Consider the following 25,700-nt stretch of genomic DNA (forward strand, 5'->3'; position numbering starts at 1 on the left):
TGCAGATTTTTCGGGAGGAAAATAACGGCCAAGAAGATCTTCTCCCATGTGGTAATTGATGCTCTAGGTAATGAGTGTAGCCACTGCTTTGCTCTGCCTTTCAAGAAAATTGGGAAGGCCCTCAACTTGATGGCATCATCCGTTACCCCATTTATCTTCAGTATATCACACACCTCGAGAAAGTTCTCTATATGACTGTTTGGATCCTCATCTGCCAAACCATTAAACTGTGTGGATTGCTGCAACATGTGAATGAATACCGGCTTCAGCTAGATGTTCTGAGCTATAATCGGGGGACACACAATGCTTAATTGTGTCCCCAATACTGAAAGTGTGGCATAATCGGATAATGTCCGCTGCTGCTCATTCTGTTCTGCCATATTTTCAGGTTTTTCCAATACTGAAGGTTCATATTTTGAATAAGACTTCATAGTTGAATGATGTTTATCATATTAGGAAGGTTCATATTTTGAATAGAACTCATAATTGAATAATGAGTCTCAATTCCCATGATGAAAAGACCATCTGCACGCATACACGAGGGGTTCAGTGAAGCTCAATAAAACAAAAACAACTCGAGTGTACAAAATATAGAGCAATGAATACAACTCGAGACAACAAAATGAAAATAAACTCAGAAGGAAAATCCTTTATGAGTATACAAATCCAAAATAAAATGCAGAAAATAAAATGCGGAAAATAAGAACAAAGAAGGTAAAGACGCCTCAAGTGTCGGTGTCAATAGCTAGTACATCTATTTCTGATGCTGGTGAAGATGATGCTGGTGCTGCAAAATAAATGAAGATTAGCAAAGAAAAGAGAAAGAGAAGCTTACCGACAAAATGAGAATGAAAGTCAAGAAAACTGCCGGAAAACATAGCAATAACTCCACCAAATTGACACAAGGAAGTCAGGGAATGATGTGAGAATGTTTTTCAGACGAATAGAGGACGTGAAAAGGGAGAGAAACTATTCTTCTTTAAAAAGAACTCGCGCCCCTTGGCATTTTATGCATCCACACGGGCGTGTGGAAATTGCCCACGCCCGTGCGCCTCATTACATGAGAACCATTGGGGCGTACAAATGCCACTGTGCACTCTCGGGAAAACACTTCTTCGACTCTGACTGCTCTAGCATGGGCGCCCAACCCACAGGGGTAGCCACACGCACCTGTGGCTTCCCTGGCCATCCCAAAAAAATACCAAGTGTTCTACACGCCCGTGCGAAAATTCTGCACGGGCGTGGACATTCACATGCCCAACTCACAGGGGCAGCCATACGCCCCTGTGTCTTCTCGGGATGGAGAGAACTCCTCTGCAGAGTTTTGCACAGGCGTCTGGAAATTACCATGCCTATGTGTGGTTCACAAGGTCACCCACAGGGGTGAGTCCACGCAACTGTGTGCTCTCGGGATAATTAGCCCAACTTTGCATGAATTCACACGCCCATGCGAAAATTACCCACGGGCGTATGACTATCGCATGGTCATTCACAGGGGCAGCCGCACACCCCTGTGCCTTCTCTGGATGAGGTCACAGTGCAAATCCATGGGCGTGTGAAAATTCCACACGCCTGTGTGGTTTCTCTGGATGCCTTAGAAAAATCTGCAGGCTCTATAAAAAATCTCTGAACATGTTTACACATTCAGAGCCTGTCCTATTAAGCAAATTTTACCTATGAAAAACATGAAATAGAGCTCAAATGACCAAACTTCGCTAATTCCACATGAAAACAAACGATGACTTTTAAAAAAAAACAGAATAAAATCGCAGCACAAGCATCTAAAAATCAAGACACCAACACTAAACAAATTATTCATGCAAAACACTACATTATTCAACTAAGAAAAACAATAAACACTCGGATTGCCTCCCAAGAAGCGCTTGTTTAACGTCACTAAGCTTGACGTACCTTGTCTTACCTCACGGGGGTTTACGAATGAAGGTTGCCCTCTTACCCATGGCTTGACAGCATGATGTGCAGAGTCTCTTGAGGGTAGAGGGTGTATTATCGTGCTTGGGACCACCTAGCAATGGTTCATCCAACTTCTTCCATTCACGGATGTCTCTAACAGCTTTGGAGTGTTTCCGGTGGTGTCTCCTAGCCCTCTTCATTTTCCCGAGTACCTTCTTCAAGATCCCCTGGGTAGATGGTACTTCTTCCGTTGATCCAAGCATCATTACTTCTTTATTGCCCTCCTCTTGGTCGAACAAACCCTCATACGGATTCAGATTGAACATTTCCTGCATGTATTCATCAATAATCTCATCAGTAGTGTCTAGAAATTATAAAGTATAATCAAAATCAAGAGAATGCCGCATGGCTTCAGCAAGGCGGTATGTGAGCTTGTTGTCTCCAACTCTCAATGTGAGCTCTCTACCATCCATGTTAATCAATGCTTTTGGAAGTCCGCAAGAACGGTCTCCCAAGTATCAAAGGTACATCCGTATCCTCATCGACGTCTAGCACTACAAAGTCAACCGGAAAAATATACTTGTCCACCTAAACAAGCACGTCTTCAATGATGCCTCTCGGATGTCGCACTATTCGGTCCGCTAGTTGCAAAGTCATCCGAGTAGCCCTAGGCTCACCCAAGCCTAGCTTTTGAAAGAAGGTGAATGGCATGATGTTGATACTCGCCCCTGAGTCCGCCAATGCCATTTCTTCACCTAGATTGCCAATATTACACGGAATGATGAAGCTTCCCGGGTCTTTCTTCTTGTTCGGCATGTTCTTTTGCAATACCGCCGAGCATGAAGCATCTAAAATCACTGAAGCACTTTCCTCCAACTTTCTCTTGTTAGTCAACAAGTCTTTCAAGAACTTCGCATACTTAGGCATTTGGGCTAATGCCTTAAGAAAAGGAATATTGATTTGGAATTTGCTTGAACAAACTCATGAACTTATTGTACTATTCATCCCCTTGGTCATTTTTCAATCTAGAGTGATAAGTGATTCTTGGCTTGAAAGGTAGGGGGTCCCATCTCTTTCTCTTTGCTTGTCCCCTCTTCAACTTCTATAAACTCGGGTGTGTGTTCTTTTGGCTTCTCACTCGGAAGCCTACCTTCAACCTCACGACCACTTCTCAAAGTGAGCGCTTTCACGTGATCTCTAGGGTTGGTCTCTGTATTGCTCAGCAAGCTTCCACGTGGCCTTTAAGAGAGAGACTTCACAATTTGCCCCACCTGATCTTCAAGGTTATGCAAAGAGGTGGTATAGTTGCGAAGTGTAACCTCGACTGATTCAAACCTTGTATTTACAGATTGCACAAATCTTGTCAAGTGCTTCTCTAAGTCACTCATTCGGGTTTCCAAACATGAGACTCTGTTTTTCACCTGAGGGGCTTGTTGTTGTTGTTGGAAACCCGGTGGCCCCATGGCCTTTTGTGGACCCTGATTACTCCATGAGAAATTGGGATGATTCTTCCAACCCGAATTATAGGTATTGCTATACGGGTTCTCTTTAGGTCTAATGCCATTACCTACAAAATCAACGTTCTCCACCGAAGAAACATCACCAATAGAAATCGGGCAGTCGGAGGGAGCATGTCCTCCACCACACCCGGTGCAATTAGTCACGGCCGCCACTCTATTTGAAGTTAGAAGATCTAACTTCTTACTCAAATTTTTCACTTGAGCCACAAATGAAGTTACCGCATCTATTTCATGGAGACCGGCCACTTTTTTCTTCTCCCTAGCATTCCATTAGTAGCTATTTAACCCCATTTCCTCAATTAATTAACCGGCCTCATCGGGGGTCTTGCTACCTAAGGTACCTCCTGCTGCCGCATCCAAGAGTTGCCTTATACTCGGGTTCAAACCATTATAAAAGGTCTGAACAATAATCCACTTCGGGAATCCGTGTTGCGGGCACTTTCTCAGGAGCTCCTTGAACCTTTCCCATGTCTCGAATAGAGACTCCAATTCCAACTGAACAAAGGATGAGATCTCATTGCTAAGCTTTGCTGATTTTCTGGGAGGGAAATAACGGACCAGAAAAGCTTCCACCATCTCTTCCCAAGTAGTAATTGATGCTCTTAGTAATGAGTGTAGCCACTGCTTCGCACTACCCTTTAGGGAAAATAGGAAGGCTCTCAATTTGATGGCATCATCCATCACCCCATTTATATACAGCATATCAAACACCTCGAGAAAGCTATCTATATGACTGTTTGGATCCTCATCGGCCAAACCATTGAATTATGTCGATTGCTGCAACATGTGGATGAATGCCGGCTTCAGCTCGAAGTTCTGAGCTGTAATCGAGGGATGCATAATACTCGAATGTGTCCCCAACACTGAAGGTCTGGCATAATTGGATAATGTTCGCTGTTGCTCATTATGTTCTACCATGTTTTCAAATTCTTCCACTTCCAAATCAGCTGAACTAGGCTGTTCTTGCACAGGTTCTTTCTCTTTTCTTCTAAGTATATGTTCAAGCCCAGGATCTCCTTCAATCAATATTGAGGGATTTCCTCGGGTCATAACCTGGAGCTATACCCAAAAAGAAAGAAAAAGAAATCAGAACGATGATAGAATAAGAAGATATGGAATAGAATGTATGGTGAAATAGCAAAGAAAACAAAGTGCAAAGTATCTCTAAATGCCAACTCCCCGGCAATGGTGCCAAAAACTTTACAAGGTCCCCTTGCGTATATCTCGCAAGTGCACGGGTTTGTCGAAGTAATAATCCCAGATGAGCGGGTATCGAATCAACAGGAAGTAGGGGATAAAAACACTTAATTCGATTCTTAGCTATGTGAAAGATCAATAGTGATAAGTATGACAATGATTCAATTCTCAAAAGTAAAAACAATAAGTAAGAGAGCACGAATAAATGAGAGAAGGTAATGCAATCAATAAAGATGGGGTACTCGGATAATGCTCCACCTAGGACAATCATTTCAACTGCAAGAACCCTCTATTATGCTTCCTAATCAATGCAATGGTGAGTCATGGAAATACTTACATACATAGTCACAAATTTAAGGTCAACTATGCCTAACTCTATTCATGTCCCGGAGGAGAGATTAGATAACCTCTTAATCTCGCACTTGAATAGAGTTGCAATGAGCTCTAGGGATTCCAAGTGATAAATCTATTCCTAATTATAGACCTAACCCTTTGGTCCAAGTGGAAGGTCCCTAACCACGATTAAGCCCTAGATACTAAGATCACCTCAATAATTCACTCCGTGGCACGCGCAACTAAGACCCAGCGGAGGTTCATCCTTTAGACCATTCACTCTATTATGGACGCAAAGAACTCGAGGAACAGGGGTAGAATCTATCACATCAGAGAGGAAAGGGGACGCTCCTGTACCTGTCGACTCACCCTCTCAACCCTCTCCAATCTAGCTTTGTCTAACGCTCGTGGTGTGTAACTTACTCACAATGTTACCAACAAGAACTCTCAACCGTAGTCTCACTGTAGGGGAAATGTTCATACAATCAAGCATTCAAGGTTGGAACTCACAATAAACATCAATTAATTGAAAGCATAATAAAGAAATTCAATGAAATGAATACATCCTAGGGTTCACAAATACCCAAGTACCCACTAGGGGTTTAGCTCTCCATGGAGCTAAGTACAATCAAAGCAATAGAATGTAAAAGCAATGAATCCATAAAGAAACCCCCTCGATGGTCTTGTTGATGGTCTTATGGAGAGTCCTTTACTTGTCGCAAAAGATCCTTTGTTCGGCCTAGGATACACCTCGCCGGATCGGTGCCGATAAAAGCTCTCCAGTAACCTTCGTCCAAACGACGCGCAATGTCAGAGCCGTAGAACCTCTCCAAAACCTTAGCCAATACCCCACAAAACCCTAGCTGAAGCCCTCTCTCAAGTTGGGGAAAAGATGGAGAAAAGAATCCTTAAATCGTTGCTGAAACGGCTTAAAATAGGGCTAGATAATTTCCACATGGGCGTGTATAATTTCCACATGCCCATGTGGATTCTCTGAATTCCTGTTTTCTTGACCGGCTGTGAACAGTGCTACTACAGTGCTTAACTACCGTATCCAGCTTGAATAGCTTCCGGAATCCATACTTTCATCGGGGTAACGCAAACGGGCACACGTTCACGTCATGGATCACTTGCTTTTTTAATGACGGATAAGTTGATGGAGATCTTGTTCTATGTGCAAAAGTCGGAAAGCTCGACTGTGACTGCCCTTGTGCCCCTCCAAATTAATGTGCCAACTCGAATACGAGAAGGTTGGCACACACTCTAGCATCTCACACACGACCTATGTCTTAGCATTTGAACTTTAGCAAGATTTTCTCCAAAATCGGTGCATTGTGATCCACATTGGCTTCTTTCCTTCATACTCGGCCTCACAACCCTACCTGCACGAAAGTAACATAAAAACACACATATTAGTGTAAAAACCCGAGAGAAGTAATGCTCAACATAAGGAAAGAATGCTTCGCATTCATATCACACAAGCACTTATCATCAACCATGCCTAACTCTATACATGTCCCGGAGGAGAAATTGGATAACCTCTCAACCTTGCAGTCGCATAGAATTTCAATGAGCTATAGGGATTCCTAGTGATAAATCTCTTTCTAATTATAGACCTAACCCTTTGGTCCTGGTGGAAGGTCTCTAACCACAATTAAGACCTAGATACTAAGATCACTTCTACGCTTCACTCCATTGCACCTGCAACTAAGCCCCAGCGGAAGGCATCCCTTAGACCATTCACTCTATTATGGTCTCAAAGAACTCGAGGAATGGAGGTAGAATCTAACACATCAGAGGGGAAAGTGGATGCTCCTGTACCTGTCGACTCATCCTCTCAAACCTCTCCAACCTAGCTTTGTCTAACACTCGTGGTGTGTCACTCACTCACAAGGTTACCAATAAGAGAGTGAACCTCAACACTAGTGTCACTCTAGGGGAGTATTCAAGCAATCAAGCATTCAAGGTTGGAACTCACAATAAACATCATTTAATTGAAAGCATAATAAAGAGATTCAATGAAACGAATACACACTAGTGTTCACAAATACCCAAGTACCCACTAGGGGTTTAGCTCTCCATGGAGCTAATTACAATCAAAGAAATAGAATGTAAAAGCACTGAATCCATAGAAAACCCCTTGATAGTTGTATCGATGGTCTTGTAGAGAGTCCTCTACTCGTCGCAAAGGGTCTTTTGTCAGGCCTAAGATACACCTCACCGGATCGGTGCCGATGAAAGCTCTCCCAATAACCTTCTTCCAAATGACGCATGATGTCAGAGCCGTAAAACCTTTCCAAAACCCTAGCCAATACCTCTCAAAACCCTAGCCGAAGCCCTCTCTCAAGTTGGGGAAAAGATCGAGAAAATATTGCTGAAATCGGGGCTAAATCAGCTTTAAGTATTGCTGGAATCGGGGATCCACACGCCCCTGTAGACGCCCTGTGGATTTTTCACACGGGCGTGTCGAATTTTCACACGTCTGTGTGGATTCTCTGTTCTACAGTATTCTTAGCTGGCTGTGAATATTGCTTCTATAGTACTTTGCTGCAGTGCTCTGCTACAGTATCCGGCCTTAAAATACAACCCGAATCCATACTTTCATCGAGGTAACGTAAACGGGAACACATTCACGTCATGGATCGCTTTGCGTTTGAACTATGTCTTCGCGTTTGAACTTTAGCAAAATTGGCCTCACAACCCTACCTGCATAAAAGTAACATAAAAACACACATATTAGTGTAAAAACCCGAGAAAGGTAATACTTAACTTAGGGAAAGAATGCTTCGCATTCATATCGCACAAGCACTTATCAAGTTCAAATGTAAAAACAAGTAATCCATAGAAAAAACCCCTCGGTATTCATGTCGATGGTCTTGTTGAGTAGTCAAGTCTTCTCTAAAGGTTCCCTTGCCTGGCCTACGCCACACCTCGCCAGATCTATGCCAACGAAAGCTCCCACAATATTCTTCTTTCAAGCAAATCGTGGTGTCAAATCCTTCTAACCACTCCTAAGACGTGTTAAAAGCCTCTTGAAACCCTAGTCGACGGCATCCCAAATGATAGAGAAAATTTAAAAGGAAAGAGGTGAAAAAGATCCCTAAAATAGGGCTCAATCACGGCTTAAGTAGGGCTGGAATCAGGCATCCACACATCCCTGTGGATTCTTCCCATGGGCCTGTGGAATTTCCACACAGGCGAGGGAAATTTCCTCACGCCAATGTGGATTCTCTGGAATTCTCATTTTCGGCCAGCTGTGAACAGTAACTGCTGTAGTACTCGGCCAAAACACTCCCAATTCCACACTCTTCATTGAGGTAACATAAACGGGCACACATTTATGCCGTAGATCACACGTCTTCTTCAATAAAAAACTTCATTGGCGAAGATCTTATTATTAATGCACAAGTCAAGATACGCAAATGTGACTGTCTTTGTGCCCTTCAAACTCATTGTAGTGACTTGAATTCATGAAGGTTGGCACACATTCACATATCTTGGAGTCCCACTCTTGTCTTCATGTTTGTTCCTTCCGAGATTCCACCACATAATACGTAAATGATCCACTTTTGGCTTTTTTTATAAAGACTAGCTTCACAACCCTAAATACACAAAAGAACACAAATACAAATGTATTAGCGCTAAAATCTGATAAAAGTAATGCAAATCATAAGGAAAAAACACTCCGTATTCTTAACACACGAGCACTTATCAGTCATCTATAGCTTATTCTATTCTGCCATGTTATTTGACCCTTTAACTTCCATCTCAGCTTGACCTTAGGTTTGGGACCGTGTTTCTTAGGATTTCCATGACTCATTAGACATCAATTAGGAGGCATAATAAGAAGTCTTGTGCTTGAAATAGTAGTCCTAGTGTGAGCAATGTCCGGGTGCCCCATTTCTATTGATTGCCTCTCCTTCTTTCTATTATGTCTCTTTCTTCTTTTTATATTTTTTTATTTGTATTATGACCCACCCTTTTCGTGTGTACCAAAAAGTGCACGGGGTTTGTTGAAGTAATAATACACTTTGGTGAGTGGGTAGTCGTATCAACAGGGAATACTTATTAGAAACATAAAATTTGCTATTTAATAGAAAATGAAGATGAATCGATAGTGGTGTGAACAAAAATCAATGCAAATAGAAACAAGTAAAGCAAAAGGAAGCACAAGTAAATAATAGAAGAGGCAATCAACAGCAAGTGTCACACCCGGTCATTGCTCACCCTAGGACTATTACTTCATGTATAAAACCAACTATTATCTCTCCTAATTGATGCCTAATGAGTCGTGCAAATCCTAAAATACACAGTCCAAAAAATAATCTCAACCATGACTAACCCTACACTATGCCCCGATGGATAAATCGCTCAGTCTCAATAACTCATACTGCGCAAAGTTGCTTAAAGCTCTAGTGACCCCATGTGATAAACCTTATTCCCCAATATATATCTAACCCTTTGGTCATGGCGAATGACCCCTAGTCACAATTAAGCCCCAGATACGAAGGATTAATTCAATGCTTCACTCTTTTGCTCTCGTAACTAAGACCTAGTGGAGTTCATCTCTTAGCACTTCACTCTATTGTGACAGCAAAGAACTCTTAGAACATGAAGGTAGGATAAATCACACCAGAGGGGAAAGGGGATGTTCAGCTACCTCTTAACTCACTCTCTCGACCTTCTCAAATCTTGCTTTGTCTAACCCTTATGGTGTGTCACTCACTCACAAGGATTACCAATATAGACTCTAAACCCTAGTATCACTTTCGGGGAAAATCCATTCAACAAGCATTGATACAACCCTTTACATGTATATCACAAGTGCACGGGTTTATCGAAGTAATAATACCCCAGTGAGTAGGTAGTCGAATCCATAGGGAATAGTGATTTGAAACATGAAGATAGCTATGTAACTAAATGATGATGATTCAAAGGTGATGTGAACAATATCAATGCAAATAGAAATAAAGAATGAAATGAAGGGAGACTCGATCAAATGAGAGGAAAGACAATTGATAGAAAGTGGTGCACCCAAACGTTGCTTACCCTAGGACTATTGCTTCAAGTGTGAGACCAACTATTATATCTCTTCACTGATGCTTAATGATTCATGGAAATCCTAAAACTCACACTCCCAAACCTAAGTTCAACCGTAACTAATCCTATACTATGCCTCGATGGAGAAATCACTCAGTCTCGATACCTCACACTGTGCAAAGTTGCATAAAGCTCTAGGGACTCCAAGTAATAAACCCTATTCCCTAATATATATCTAACACTTTAGTCTATCCGGAAGACTACTAGTCATAATTAAGCCCCATCACTAAGGATTACACCAACAGTTCACTCTGTTGCTTGGGCAACTAAGCCCTAGCGGAGTTTCTTTCTTAGCACTACACTCTATCATGACCGCAAAAGAATTTCTTTGGAATACGGAGTTACGATAAATCACACCGGAAGGGAAAAGGGACGTTGACTCACCCTCTCGACCCTTTCCAATCTACCTTTCTCTAACCCTCATGGTGTGTCACTCACTCACAAGGATTACCAAGGTAGACTCTTAACTCTAGTGTCACTCTAAAGGAAAATCCATTCAACAAGCATTCAAAATTGGAACTCAATTAAAGACATCAATTAAAAGAAACACAATAGAAAGGTTAAAGAAACAATATCATCCTAGGGTTTACAAGTCCAAGCACCCACTAGGGGTTTAGCTCTCCATGGAGCAAGATACAATCAATAATGAAATCGAAAGTAAAAACATGCAATCCATAAGTAAAACACCCTTGGTATTCATGTTGATGGTCTTGTGGAGTAGCCAAATCTTCATCAAAGGTTCCCTCGTCAAGCCCGGCGCACACCTCGTCGGATTGATGCCGAGGAAAGATCTCCCACTAACTCTATTTCTAAGGAAAGCGGTGTTGAAGGCCGTCGAACCGCTCCAAAAACCCTTGCCAAAGCCTCTCTAAACCCTAGCCGTGGGCGCCTACAAAGATGGTTAAAAGATGAGAAATGGAAAAAAGGATCTCCAAATCGGCTAAAATCACGGCTTTAAATAGGCTGGAATCAAGCATCCACACGGGCATGTGGAATTCTCGTAAACTTAAGAATGCAACCGTTGTAACTAAAGTAAACAGCCATTGGCTACGTGAGCATGTAATTTTAGTCAAAACTTGTGTAAAGAACATGTGTAATGTGAACTCCCCCCCCAAACACTTAAGACGTACATTGCCTCAATGTAAGCATGCAAGCTCAATGAAAAGCATAATGACAACACCCTTTATGTGTTGTATCACAAGTGCACAGATTTGTCGACATAATAATAACCTGGTGAGTTGGTAGTCGAATCCAAAGGGAATAGTGATCAAAAACACAGAGATTTCTATTTAATAGAATGAAAATGAGTTAATAGTGGTGTGAACAATATCAATATGCAAAGAAATAGAGAAATAAGAAAGACAGATGCAATAAAATGAGGGGAAAGTCAATCGATAAAAAGTGGGGCACTCGGATATTGCTCCCTCAAAAACTATTGCTTCAAGTGCAAAACCAACTATTATGTCTCCCAACTAATGCTTAATGAGTCATTGAAATCATAAAATACACGGTCCTAAACCTAATGTCAACCATGACTAACTCTATACTATGCCCCGGCGGAGAAATTGCTAAGTCCCAACACCTCACATTGTGTAATGTTCCAAGAAACTCTAGGGATTCCAAGTGATAAACCCTTGTTCCTAATATAGATCTAACCCTTTGGTCCAGGAGAAAGACCACTAATCACAACTAAGCCCCAGTATTAAGGATTACTTCAACGCTTCACTCTATTGCTTACGCAACTAAGCCCAGCGGAGTTTTTCTCTTAGCACTTCACTCTATTGTGACCGCAAAAAACTCTAGGAACACGGAGGTAGGATAAATCACACCGGAGGAGAAAGGGGATGTTCCGCTACCTCTCAACTCACCCTCCCAACCTTCTCCTATCTAGCATTGTCTAACCCTCATGGTGTGTCACTCACTCACAAGGATTACCAAGGCGGACTCTCAACCCTAGTGTCATTCTAGAGGAAAATCCATTCAACAAGCATTTAAGATTGGAACTCAAATAAAGACATCAATTAAAGAATCATAATAGAAAGGTTAAATAAATAATAGCATCCTAGGGTTTACAAGACCAAGCACCCACTAGTGGTTTTGCTCTCCATGGAGAACAATACAATCAATAATGAAATCAAAAGTAAAGATATGCATTCCATGAATAAAACCCCCTTTGGTATTCATGTTGATGGTCGTGTGGAATGACCGCGTCTTCATCAAGGGTCCCCTTGTTAAGCTTAGGCAAACCTCGCCAGATCGGTGCAGATGAAAGCTCCCCCAATAACTCTCTTCTAAAGGAACGCGGTGTTGAAAACCGTCAAACCTTCCCAAAAGCCTAGCTAAAGCCCGCTAAACAGTAGCCACGAGCATCTTCAAAGATGAGAACAAGATGGAAAGTAGGATCCCCCAAATTGGTACATGTCACAGCTTTAAATAGGCTGGAATCCAGAATCCACATGGGCATGTGGAATTTTGACAGGGCCGTGTTATTTTCTGGAAATCTGATTTTTTGCGGCCTGTGAACAGTAACTACTACAGTGATATGCTACAGTGACTTTGTTACAGTACCTGTTATAGTATTCTGCCAAAATACTCCTGACTTCACACTTTTCATCGAGGTAACATAAACGGGCACACGTCTATGTTGTAGATCGTGTTGCTTCTTCAACAAACATCACATTTTACAAAATTGTTGCTAGCATTGCACAAGTCAGAACACATGAATGTGATTGCCTTTGCGCACCTCTAAACCGTGTATTTGCTTGAATACAATAGTGGTTAGCACACAATCACATGTCTTTGAGCACAACTTGTGTGTTCACATTTGTTGACTCCAAGATTTCATCAACAAAGTGCCTCCACGATCTACTTTGGCTTCTTTCTTTCATTTTCATCTCCACGACCCTACATGCACAAAAGAACACAAATACACATGTATAACTGATAAAATCTAAGAAAATTAGCTCTAAGAACTGGCTCTTCTCCCCAAAAGAATGCCCTAAAAATGCTTAAAAGGCTGGCTTTGGGTTTGCTTAAGTGTGGCCTCACGGTCATAATACCGCCCGTGAGGTTGCTCAAAAAACGGGCCAAAAAAATCATTAAGTTGCTATAGTACTACAACAATAAAACTGCTACAGTGCTGCAGATCTTTGAATTGCTCGTGGTTGTACAAATAGTGGCTTTATAAAGGGCTGTAATTGGGAATCTACAGGGGCATGTCGAATTTTCACATGCCGGTGTGGATTTGCAGACTTTTGATTTTTCAGAGGCTGTACCCTGGCCAAAAACACTCATGAATCCACACTTTTAATAGAGGCAACATAAACAGGCACACGTCTATGCCGTAGATCGTGTCGCTTCTTCAAGTAACAACACATTTGACAGGAATCTTGCTAACTTTGCATAAGTCAGAACACATGAATGCGACTGCCTTTATTCCCCTCTAATTTACATATTCCATTGAGCATAATAGAGGTTGTCACACACTCATATGTCTTCGAGCACAACTTGTGTCTTCTCGTGTGTTCACTTCAAGATTCGATCAAGATAATGCATTTGCAATCTACTTTGTCTCCTTTCTTCTGTATTTGGCTTCACAACCCTATATGCACAAAAGAACACAAAAACACATGCATTAGCGATAAACTCTGATAAAGTTAATGCTCATTGTAAGACAAGAACACTTCATATTCTTAGTACACAAGAACTTATCAAACTCTCCCACACTTAAGCTTGTGCTTGTCCTCAAGCAAAAATACAACATTGAAGCATAGAAGAAGGAAATATTGAAAGTGCTTGGCCCTAGGTTCACCAAAGCATGCAACGGAAACATTCTACAAGTAAGGAAAATTTCAACACCAAATACGAGAAATCAATGCTCTAGCTAAAAGCTTGAATCGAAAAGGACAATAACCCGAAATTGTGTAAGTGTGTGTAACTTCACTCAAGTCAACCCAAAGTATACTCCTTAAGGTTCTAAGTACAAGGGACTTATTTATCTACACAACAAAACAAAACAAAAGGATGGTAGTAGCTTCACACATCCTCTAAGGTAGCCCTTTCCAAAGCAGCCGCTAAGGTGGCGTTCAGACTTTTGAGGTGGTATCTCTTTCTACCAGGGCAGTACCTTTCACTCATCCCATGAGATAGCTCTTTCTCTCATTAGGGAATAACTAGTATCCGACTTATGAGAGTAGCTTCATACTTCATAGGTGGTAGCTCTTTCTACCTCTAATGCACAACCAAACAAGTAAAGAAATTATTCTTCTTTTTCCATTTTTTTCATCAAAAATAACACAAGAAGTAACACTAACTAGTCCCTTAAACATCAAATTTGGGTTTCCAAAAGAGTTTAATGAGCGAGAAGTGCAACAAGTGTCAATCGGGCAAAAATTCCTAAAAATCCAAGTAAAAACTAGAGCATGAAAACATTCAATATTAAAAGTTCTCCTAAACTCAAGAATACAATCATTGCAACTAAGGTGAACCGCCATTGGCTACGTCAGCATATATTTTCAATCAAAACTTGCGTAAAGGACATGTGCAATGTGACTCCCCCCCACACTTAAAATGTGCATTGCCCTCAATGTACACATATAAGCACAATAAAAAGTATAGCAATCAAAAATATATGTGGTAGTGGACCTCTCCAAAGACTAGCCAAAGCCTCTCCAAAACATAGTCGTGGGCCTCTCCAAAGATGTGTGAAAGACGGAGAAAGGATGGAAAGAAGGATCCCCAAATCGGTACAAGTCGCGCCTTTAAATAGGACTAGAATCGGGAATCCACACGGGCGTGTGGAATTTCCACACACCCGTGTGAATCTGCAAAACTTGGTTTTTCAGCGGCCTGTGAGCAGTAACTGCTACAATGAATTTCTATAATGATTTGTTACAGTAACATACTATAGTACTCTGCCAAAAACACTCCCAAATCCACACATTTCATCGAGGCAACATAAACTGGCACACGTCTATACGTAGATAGCATCGCTTCTTCAATAGAAGGCCTCATTGGTGAAGATCTTGCTATAACTGCACAAGTCAGAGTACGCAAATGTGACTACCTTTTTGCCTCTCTAAACTATTGTAATTGCTTGACCATATAGCGGTTAGCACACATTCACATGTCTTCAAGCACAACTTGTGTCTTCACGTTTGTTCACTCCAAGATTTCATCAACATAGTGCATTGACAATCTACTTTGGATTCTTTCTTTCTCTATTTGGCTCCACAACCCTATATGCGCAAAAGAACATAAAAACACATGCATTAACAATAAAAATCTGATAAAAGTAATGCTCACCGTAAGAAAAAAATTCTTCGTATTCTTAATACACAAGCACTTATCAAACTCCCCCGCACTTAAGCTTTTGCTTGTCCTCAAGAAAAAATAAAACGTTGAAGCATAGAAGAAGGAAATATTGAAAGTTCTTGGCCTTAGGTTCCCCAAAGCGTGCAAGGGAAGTGACAAGATCCCCTTGCGTATATCCCACAAATGCACGGGTTTGTCAAAGTAATAATCCCGGGTGAGCGGGTATTGAATCCACAAGGAGTAGGGAGTAAAGACACTTAATTCGATTCTTAGCTATGTGGAACATCAACAATGATAAGTGTGACAATGATTCAATTCTCAACAATAAAAAGCAACAAGTAAGAGAGCAAAAGTAAGGAGGAGGTAAGGCAATCGATAAAGATGGGGTACTCGGATGATGCTTCACCTAGGATAATCGCTTCAAATGCAAGAACTCTCTATTATGCTTCCTAATCAATGCAATGGTGAGTCGTGGAAATCCTTATATACATAGTCCCAAATCTAAGGTCAACTATGCCTAACTCTATGCATGTCCCGGAGGAGAAATCGAACAATCTCAACACCTCGCACTCGCATAGAGTTGCAACGAGCTCTAGGGATTCCAAGTGATAAATCGCTTCCTAATTATAGACCTAACCCTTTGGTCCAGGTAGAAGGTCCCTAACCACAATTAAGCCCTAGATACTAAGTTCCCCTCAATGCTTCATTGATATACATGTTGGTGGAGCTCTTGTTCTTATGTGCATAAGTCGGAATGCTCGCGTGTGACTCTCTTTGTGCCCCTCCAAATGGATGTGCTCACTCGAATGCGAGGAGGTTGGCACACACTCTAGCATCTCACACCTAACCTATGTCTTCGCGTTTGAACCTTAGCAAGATTTCCTCCAAAATAGGTGCATTATGATCCACATTGGCCTATTTACTTCATACTCGGCCTCACAACCCTACCTGCATAAAAGTAACATAAAAATACACATATTAATGTAAAAACCTGAGAAAAATAATGCTCAACATAAGGACTAAATGCTTCGCATTCATATCGCACAGGCACTTATCAGGAAGCATTATACAAGTAAGGAAAATTTCAACACCAAATATGAAAAATCATTTCTACAGTTAAAAACTCGAACCAAAATGGACAACAAACCCGAAATCGTTTAAGTGTGTGTAAACTTACTCAAGTAACCCCAAGTATACTCATCAAAGTTCTAAGTATAATGGACTTATTTATCTACAAAACATAACAAAACAAGAAGATGGTAGTAGCTTCACACATCCGCTAAGGTAGCCCTTTCAGAAACTGCCTCTAAGGTGGCTTTCATACTTTTGAGGTGGTAGCTTTCACTCATCCCATGAGATAGCTCTTTCTATCATTAGGGCATAACTAGTATCCGACTTATGAGAGTAGCTCCATACTTCATAGGTGGTAGCTTTTTCCACCTCCAATGCACAACCAAACAAGTATGGAAAATTTTCTTCTTTTTCCATTTTTTTCATCAAAAATAACACAAGAAGCAACACTAACTAGTCCCTCAACATCAAACTTGAGTTTCCAAAAAAGTTTAATGAGCAAGTAGTACAACAAGTGTCAATCGGGCAAAAATTCCTAAAAATCCAAGTAAAAACTAGAGCATGAAAACATTCAATGTTAAAAGTTCTCCTAAACTCAAGAATACAATCATTGCAACTAAGATGAACCGCCATTGGCTACGTCAGCATGTATTTTCAATTAAAACTTGCATAAAGGACATGTGCAATGTGACTCCCCCACACTTAATATGTACATTGCCCTCAATGTATACATGCAAGCACAATAAAAAGTATAACAATCAAAAAATATATATGGGTGTGGGCAATTAAAACAATACTCCCTTGAACTCCTAGTGGTGCGATTGACGGAGCTAAATCCTTGGGAGTTGGCTTCCAATGGGTTGTGAAGCACACACGGCCAAGTGTAAAACACATTGACTGTATCTATGACTAATCCTCAATTTTCAAACTGACAAGACCATCTGCACGTATACACAAGGAGAATTAAGTGAACCTCAATAAACAAAAACAACTAGAGTATATATAAAGTAAAGCAATAAAATACAGCTTGAGACACCAAAAATAGAAGACATACTCAGAAGGAAAGTCTTTTCTGATTAGTGCAAGTCTAACAACAATGCAAAATAAAATATGAAAACAAAACAAAATAAAGTTATGACGCATCAAGCGTTGGTGTCATGCTCAGGCTCCGCTGCTGCTCTTGCTGGTGGAGATAGATCAAATGGTGATGGTGAATCTGGTGATGGTGGTGTAGGAGATGCCTAAGGGGTTCAGGGTCTCATGATGAATGGTAAGACAATGTCTCTCTCAAGTAGTTGCTGCAGGATATCAAGACGCGCCATCATCTCTGTGTCCTGCGTGGCCTGTGTCATGCGAACCTCAGCGATCTCAGTCTGGAGCACACCTACACACTCTTAAGCCTCTCAAAATGATCATAGGCTCGAGATGGGAAGAACATGCGCACTAGTGGTGCTCCTATGCTGCAGGGGGTGCCTCAGCCTCCAAATTCTCTAGCTGAGGCTCCTGTGCTGGCTGAGACCCCATAGCTGCATCACTCTCAACCTCGGCTAGCTTTGGTGGAGGCATGTTCAGCACATACACCCTGTCTCTATAGCATCTGATCATGCCCATTATGCGCATGGTCACTAAGCTGAGGGGTGCTGCAACAATCATCTTCTCGGCCCCTCTGATCGCACCGAGTAGACCCATCCTTATGATGACTCTGGTAATATACGGGCCCGAGAAGATCACCCCGATCCTGGCATATCTCCCTTGATGTCTCAAGTACTCTGCTACAATGTGTCCCAAATGGATCGGTGTGTTATGAACTATCGAGTACATATACAGCAGCTCCTATCGGCTCAGGACTCCAATGCTATCACCACGACCATTCAACAACATGCTCAAAATGGCATGCAAGTAGCGGTAAGCATGTCGAGAAAAGCTCGTGGCCCTGGATACCCAGGCTCATATTGTCCCTGTCCACACAACCCCAGTTGACAGAGAACTGCGTGACGCTCATACTGTAATGTTGTCAGAATGCTCTAAACTGTATGACGTCGATGTTGTCAAGTCTCCTGTAAAACTAATCAAACTCAAAAGATGCTAATACCTCCAATGTCAAAAGATGAATGGTAGGCTCACGAATGGATAATAATCTTCCCCAACTGCCCACCGTGAGAAACTGCTCAACCTCATCAGCCATGTTATCGGCCAATTGTACCTCCCTGAGCAAACTAAAATCTAGTAGCCGCGTCTGACCAAACTTGAGATCGATAAATGCTCGAATCGAGCCTAGTGCTCGGGAATCAAGAACTCTATGTGCTCTGGCTCAGGTGAGCCTCTCGAGGACGCTTGCCAGCCACTTTCTTAGTCCTAGGGCCCATGTTTGCAAGATTTGAAAAGAAAAATTGATTAAAAACATTCACATATTAATATAGCCGAAATCCACACGGTCGTGTGGAAATTCCACACGCCCGTGTGGATCCACGGGTCGTGAAAACCGCACGGCCGCATGCTAGAACTCTACAAATACACCTCAACTTCATCTCTAAACTTATTCTAAGTTATATTAACCAATTTAGCAAAGAAACAAAGCATATTCACCAGATTTAATCCAACAAAAATACGTAATGGCAAAAAAAAGATACAAATAAGTTTTACTGATGAGATCAAGATGAAAAGCTTTGAAATCGGCAGGAAAACTCGAGTAAAACCTCTCTAAATTGATGGTGCAAGGTTAGGAGAGTGAGTGAGTGTGTTCTTTGAATGATTGGGAGTAAGAAGATGAAGAACTGCGAAGAGATTTTAAAGAAAACTCGCCGCCTTTAGTGTTTTGTACATCCACACGGGCATATGGAAATTACACATGCATGTGTAACTCCATACGAGAGCTTCACAAGGGCAGACACACGCCCCTATATGCTCTCAAAATAACACTCTTTGCCTTTGAACATATCCACACGGTTGTGTGGAAATTCCCCACGATCGTGTGCCAGACCCATAGGGGCAGAAGCACGCCCCTGTGGCTTCTTTGTCCACCCGACAAATCCTTCTAAGTGTTTCACACGCCCATGTGGAAATTCCACACAGGCGAGGATCTTCTCAGGGCCATTCATAGGGGCATCCACATGCCCCTATGTATTCTCAGGATGGAGGAAAACTCCTCTATAGAGATCCATATAGTCCTTTTTTAAATTACCCACACCGTTGTGTTTGTCATAAGGTCATCTACAGTGGCAGACCCACGCCCCTGTGTCTTCTCTAGATGAGCTCGTAGTAGAGACACACGCCCGTGAGGAAATTCCACACGACCGTATGTCTTCTCTGGATGACTTAGAAAAATCTGCAGGCTCTGTAAAAAATTTTTTGAACATATGTACACACTCAGAGTTTGCCTTAATAATGCAAAATATACTAGAGAAACATGAAAAACATGCTCAAACGACCAAGAACTAAGCCACACACATTTAAGCACATGGTAACACCAAATAATCCATGAGAAAATCACAACAATAGCATTTAAAAATCAAGACACCAATACTTAATCTCTTATTCATGCAAACACAAACTAAAACCTAGAAAAAACAGTAAAAACTTGGTTTTCCTCCCAAGAAGTGGTTATTTTACGTCACTTAGCTTGATGTACCTTGCCTAACCTTACAGGGGCTCATAGATTAAGGTTTCCCTCTTACCCATAACTTGAAAGCATGATGAGCATAGTCTTTTAAAGATAGAGGGAGAGTTGTCGAGATTGTTACCACACAAGGGCTCATCACCCTTGTTCCTTTCTTGCATATCCCCATTAGCCTTGGGGCGTTTCTTGTGGCGTCTCCTCGTTCCCTTCATCTTTCAAAGCACCTTTTTCATGATCTGATAAGTGCTTGTGCGATATGAATGTGAAGCATTATTTCCTTATGTTGAGCATTACTTTTCTCGGGTTTTTACACTAATATGTGTGTTTTTATGTTACTTTTATGCAGGTAGGGTTGTGAAACCAATTATGAAGGAAAGAAGCCAATGTGGATTACAATGCACCGATTTTGGAGGAAATCTTGTTAAGGTTCAAACGCGAAGACATAAGTCGGGTGTGAGATGCTAGAGTGTGTGCCAACCTCCTCATATTTGAGTGAGCACAACCATTTGGAGTGGCACAAAGGCAGTCACACTCAAGCACTTCGACTTATGCACATAGAACAAGATTTCCATCAACTTATCTGTCATTGAAGAAGCAAAGCGATCCACAGCATAAACGTGTTCCAGTTTATGTTAACTCGATGAAAAGTGGATTTGGGAGTGTTTTTTGGCATACCACTGTAGCAGGTACTGTAGCAAATCACTGTAGTAGTTACTGTCCACAGCCGGCCAAAAATGACAGTTTTAGAGAATCCACACGGGCGTGTGGAAATTATCCACGCCCGTGTGGAAATTCCACATGGCTATGTTAAACATCCACAGGCCCGTGTAGTCGCCCGATTCCAGCCCTATTTAAAGCCGATTTCAGCCATGATTTCAGCATTCTTTTCTCCATCTTTTCCCCAACTTGAGAGAGGGCTTCGGCTAGGGTTTTGAGGGGTATTGGCTAGGGTTTTGGAGAGGTTCTACAGCTCCGACATTGCACGTCGTTTGGAAGAAGGTTATTGGGAGAGCTTTCGTCGGCATCGATCCGGCGAGGTGTATCCTAGGCCGGACAAAGGATCCTTTGCGACGAGTAGAGGACTCTCTACAAGACCATGGACACGACCATTGAGGGGGTTTCTTTATGGATTCATTGCTTTTACATTCTATTTCTTTGATTGTACTTAGCTCCATGGAGAGCTAAAGCCCTAGTGGGTACTTGGGTATTTGTGAACCCTAGGATGTATTTGTTTAATTGAATCTCTTTATTATGCTTTTCATAAATTGATGTTTATTGTGAGTTCCAACCTTGAATGCTTGATTGTATGAACATTTCCCCTAGAGTGACACTAGGGTTGAGAGTTCTTATTGGTAACCTTGTGAGTGAGTGACACACCACGAGCGTTAGACAAAGATAGGTTGGAGAGGGTTGAGAGGGTGAGTCCAGAGGTAGAGGAGCATCCCCTTTCTCCTCCGACGTGATAGATTCTACCTCCGTTCCTCGAGTTCTTTGCGCCCATAGTAGAGTGAATGGTCTAAGGGATGAACCTCCGCTGGGGCCTAGTTGCGCGTGCAACAGAGTGAAGCATTGAGGTGATCTTAGTATCTAGGGCTTAATCGTGGTTAGGGACCTTCCACCTGGACCAAAGGATTAGGTCTATAATTAGGAAGCGATTTATCACTTGGAATCCCTAGAGCTCATTGCAACTTTATTCGAGTGCGAGGTTGAGAGGTTATTTAATCTCTCCTCCGGGACATGAATAGAGTTAGCCATAGTTGACCTTAGATTTCGGACTATGTATGTAAGGATTTCCATGACTCACCATTGCATTGATTAGGAAGCATAATAGAGAGTTCTTGCACTTGAAGCAATTATCCTAGAAGAAGCATCATCCGAGTACCCCATCTTTATCTATTGCCTTACCTCCTCCTTACTTTTGCTCTCTTACTTGTTGCTTTTAATTGTTGAGAATTGAATTATTGTCACACTTATCACTGTTGATATTCCACATAGCTAAGAATCGAATTAAGTGTCTTTACTCCCTACTCCCTGTGGATTCGATACCCGCTCACCCGGGATTATTACTTCGACAAACACGTGCACTTGCGGGATATACGCAAGGGGATCTTGTCATGATCCCTGGGTAAATGGTACCTTTTTATCTAGATCAAGCAGTAAGACTTCTTCATCCTCCATTCCTTGGTGTAGCAACCCCACGTACGGGTCCAGATTCATCATTTCCTACACATATTTATCAATTAGTTCATCGATAGTGTCAAGAAAATAGAGAGTATCATTAAAGTCAAGAGAATGCCGCATGGCTTCGGTGAGGTGGTATGTAAGCTTGTCATCGCCAACACTCAGTGTCAACTCCCCACTGTCCATGTCGATAAGTGCCTTAGAAGTGTGTAAGAATTACCTCCCAAGTATCAAAGAAACATCTACATCCTCGTCGACATCTAAGACTATAAATTCTACAGGAAATATGTACTTATCGACTTTCACAAGTACATCTTTAATGATGCCTCTTGGATGTCTCACAGTTTGGTCCGCCAATTGAAGTGTCAGGCCTAGGCTCTCCCAAGCCTAGCTTTTGGAAGAATGAGTATGGCATGATATTGATACTAGCCCAAGAATCAGCCAACGCTCTTCACTCAAATTACCAATGTTGCACGGAATAACAAAGCTTCCGGGGTCTTTTTTCTTGTTCGGCATATTCTTTTGCAACACCGCCGAACAAGAGGCATCTAAGATCACCGATGCACTCTCCTCCAACTTCCTCTTGTTGGTCAAAAGATCCTTCAAAAACTTTGCATACCGAGGCATTTGAGACAACGCCTCCATAAAAGGAATGTTGATGTGCAATTGCTTGAATAGACCCAAGAACTTATCTTATTGCTCATCATTTTTTTTGTTCTTTAATCTTGAAGAGTAAGGGATTCTTGGCTTGTAAGGTGGGGGTGCCACCGCTTTCTCTTTGGCTCCATCCTCAACCTCCACAACCTCGGGTGCCTCAATATTCGTCTTCTCACTTGGAAGCCTAACCTTAATCTCACGACCAATTATAAAAGTGATCACCTTCACATGTTCCCTCAGATTAGTTTTAGTGTTGCTAGGCAAACTTCCTTGAGGACTCTCTGATAAAGACTTCACAATTTGCCCCACTTGATTTTCCAAGTTGTGCAATGAAGCGGTGTGGTTGTGTGTGAATTATGGCTTCAACGGATTGGAACCTTGTGTTCGATAATTGAATAAACTTGGTTAGAGCCTTCTTTAGATCGGTCATCCGGTTTTCTAACCCTTAAAACTCGGTTCTCCATGTTTGGGGCTTATTATTGTTGTTGGAAACCAGGTGGTGCATTCGTCTTCTGTTGCCCTTGATTACTCCATGAGAGATTCGTGTGGCTCCTCTAACCCGGATTGTAGGTGTTGCTATATGGATTGCCTTGGCTTCTCATTGCATTACCCACAAAATCAACTTGTTCTACCGAGGATGTACTACCAATAAAAATCTGGCAATTAGATAGAGCATGTCCTCCCCACACCCTGTGCAAGTAGTCACTGCCACCACTCTATTAGAAGTTAGGGTGTCTATCTTTTTGCTCAATGACTCCACTTGGGTCGCCAATTAAATAACTGCATCTACCTCATGAAGTCCGGCTACCTTCTTTCTATCCCTTGTGTTCTACTGATAAATTTTCATAGCCATTTCCTCAATGAGATGTCGGGCTTCTTCCGGGGTCTTACTCCCTAATGTACCTCCTGATACTACGTCAACTAGCTACTTTGTACTTGTGTTCAACCGGCTATAGAAAGTGATAAGTGCTTGTGCTATATGAATGCGAAGCGTTTATTCCTTATGTTGAGCATTACTTTTCTCTGGTTTTTTACACTAATATGTGTGTTTTTATGTTACTTTTATGCTGGTTGGGTTGTGAAACCAATTATGAAGGAAAGAAGCCAATGTAGACCACAATGTACCAATTTTGGAGGAAATCTTGCTAAAGTTCAAACGTGAAGATATAAGTAGGGTGCGAGATGATAGAGTGTGTGCCAACCTCCCCGTATTTGAGTTTGCACAATCATTTGGAGGGGCACAAGGGCATTCACACTCAAGCACTCCAACTTATGCACATAGAACAAGATTTCCATCAACTTATCCGTCATTGAAGAAGCAAAGCGATCCATGGCATAAATGTGTGCCCGTTTATGTTACCTCAATGAAAAGTGGATTCGGGAGTATTTTTGGCAGAGACTGTAGCAGGTTACTGTAGCAAATGTGATCGACACGAAGTGTGTACACCCGCCAGTGCACGGGGTCATCAAGTAATAAACCACTCGCGCATGCGCGAATGGGTCATATTCCCAAGGAGCCTGAGGAGCTACCCTACTCACTTCTTGCCTGTTGTTTAGCTCATCGATTCCAAGATAAGAGGAAAGAAGAAAAGAAAGCAAAACGAAAAGCGTAATGAAATCTTAAGAAGTACAAAACAAGTAAAATACGAAAGATGCCCAAGGTTGGAAAACGGTCACGGATGCGGATTCCCAAGGGGGCTACTATAGTGAGTAGGAAATTGAGTAATAAAGCACGTGGCTAGTTGGACCCGAGAAAAACCAAGACCTAGGTCAATCCGATGGTCACGGCACTGACCCCTAACCCGGTGCAAGTGTTGAGCGGAATCTCTTCCGCCCAACTTCCCACACGGGTTGCAAGGAGAATGTCAGTTTTCACAAGTTAGGGTGGAAACACAAGTAGTTTTCAACCCTAGGATTGGAGGGGTACAAATACCCGATGGTCACGGTATATTTATACAATGAACCCTTCCTAGTTTGGTGGAGTCTGGCATCAAGGCAATGGTCATGCTACAAAGTGCTACCAAGAATTTGATACATCACTCAATCAAATGTACCAAAACAAGCAAGAACACCAAACAAGGATCACAACAAGCCAAACATGCATAAACTACTCAAACAATCCAAAACATCACGAGTTCACCGCATAGGTTCACCTACATCCGGTGACCTACGGGTTTAGTTGTTCATGTTCAACAAGAAAACCAAATAATACATACAAACAACTAAAGTAAACATGAGGAACACTCCCTCTAATGATGAAGGTCGAATGACGCAAGAATCCCCGGAGAAAGCCTTCCGAAGACGCCACTCGAAGGGGTGGCTTCCCGTTGGCTTCAACCTCCAAGCAATGATGCCCTAGAAGTAGATCCTCCTCGTTCTTGCTCTCCCCACCGAGAAAATGCTTAGATTTCCTCCCTTTTTGCCCTCCTAAAGCTTGGGTTCAAGTGATGTGGAAGTGTTTTCCAAACCTTAGCCGTCCTTGTCCCCCAAAGAAGAAGAAGAATCAAGAACATGATGCCCAAGAAATGCCCTTCAAGACCTTATAAGTGCCCAGATCCCGACCGGTAAATGGATCAGTATACCGGCCGTATACCGACCCCTCGGGAATTTCAGTTTTCTGACGAGAAGCCCGCGATGAGCTAAAGTGACTGCTATAGTGAAACTGCTACAGTAAGTCACTACTGTACTGTGCTATAGTGATCTCGGCCCTCGGAAATGCCGTTTTGATGCCGAATTCATCCCCAATCGCGTCACCGAGCTACCAAGGCATGAAAAGGGCCTGAAATGCAAAAATACTA

At 42.0% G+C, this 25,700-nt stretch overlaps 1 non-coding gene across 1 annotated transcript; it reads left to right on the forward strand.

The window, feature by feature from the left end:
• The first annotated feature begins 3,855 nt into the window (after nt 1-3,855).
• On the forward strand, nt 3,856-3,962 carry LOC120252099. Its single transcript, XR_005533648.1, has one exon. It is a non-coding gene; the product is annotated as a small nucleolar RNA R71 (small nucleolar RNA).
• Nucleotides 3,963-25,700: the final 21,738 nt, after the last annotated feature.

Source organism: Dioscorea cayenensis, chromosome 20, assembly GCF_009730915.1.
Source record: "Dioscorea cayenensis subsp. rotundata cultivar TDr96_F1 chromosome 20, TDr96_F1_v2_PseudoChromosome.rev07_lg8_w22 25.fasta, whole genome shotgun sequence".
Taxonomy (NCBI): domain Eukaryota; kingdom Viridiplantae; phylum Streptophyta; class Magnoliopsida; order Dioscoreales; family Dioscoreaceae; genus Dioscorea; species Dioscorea cayenensis.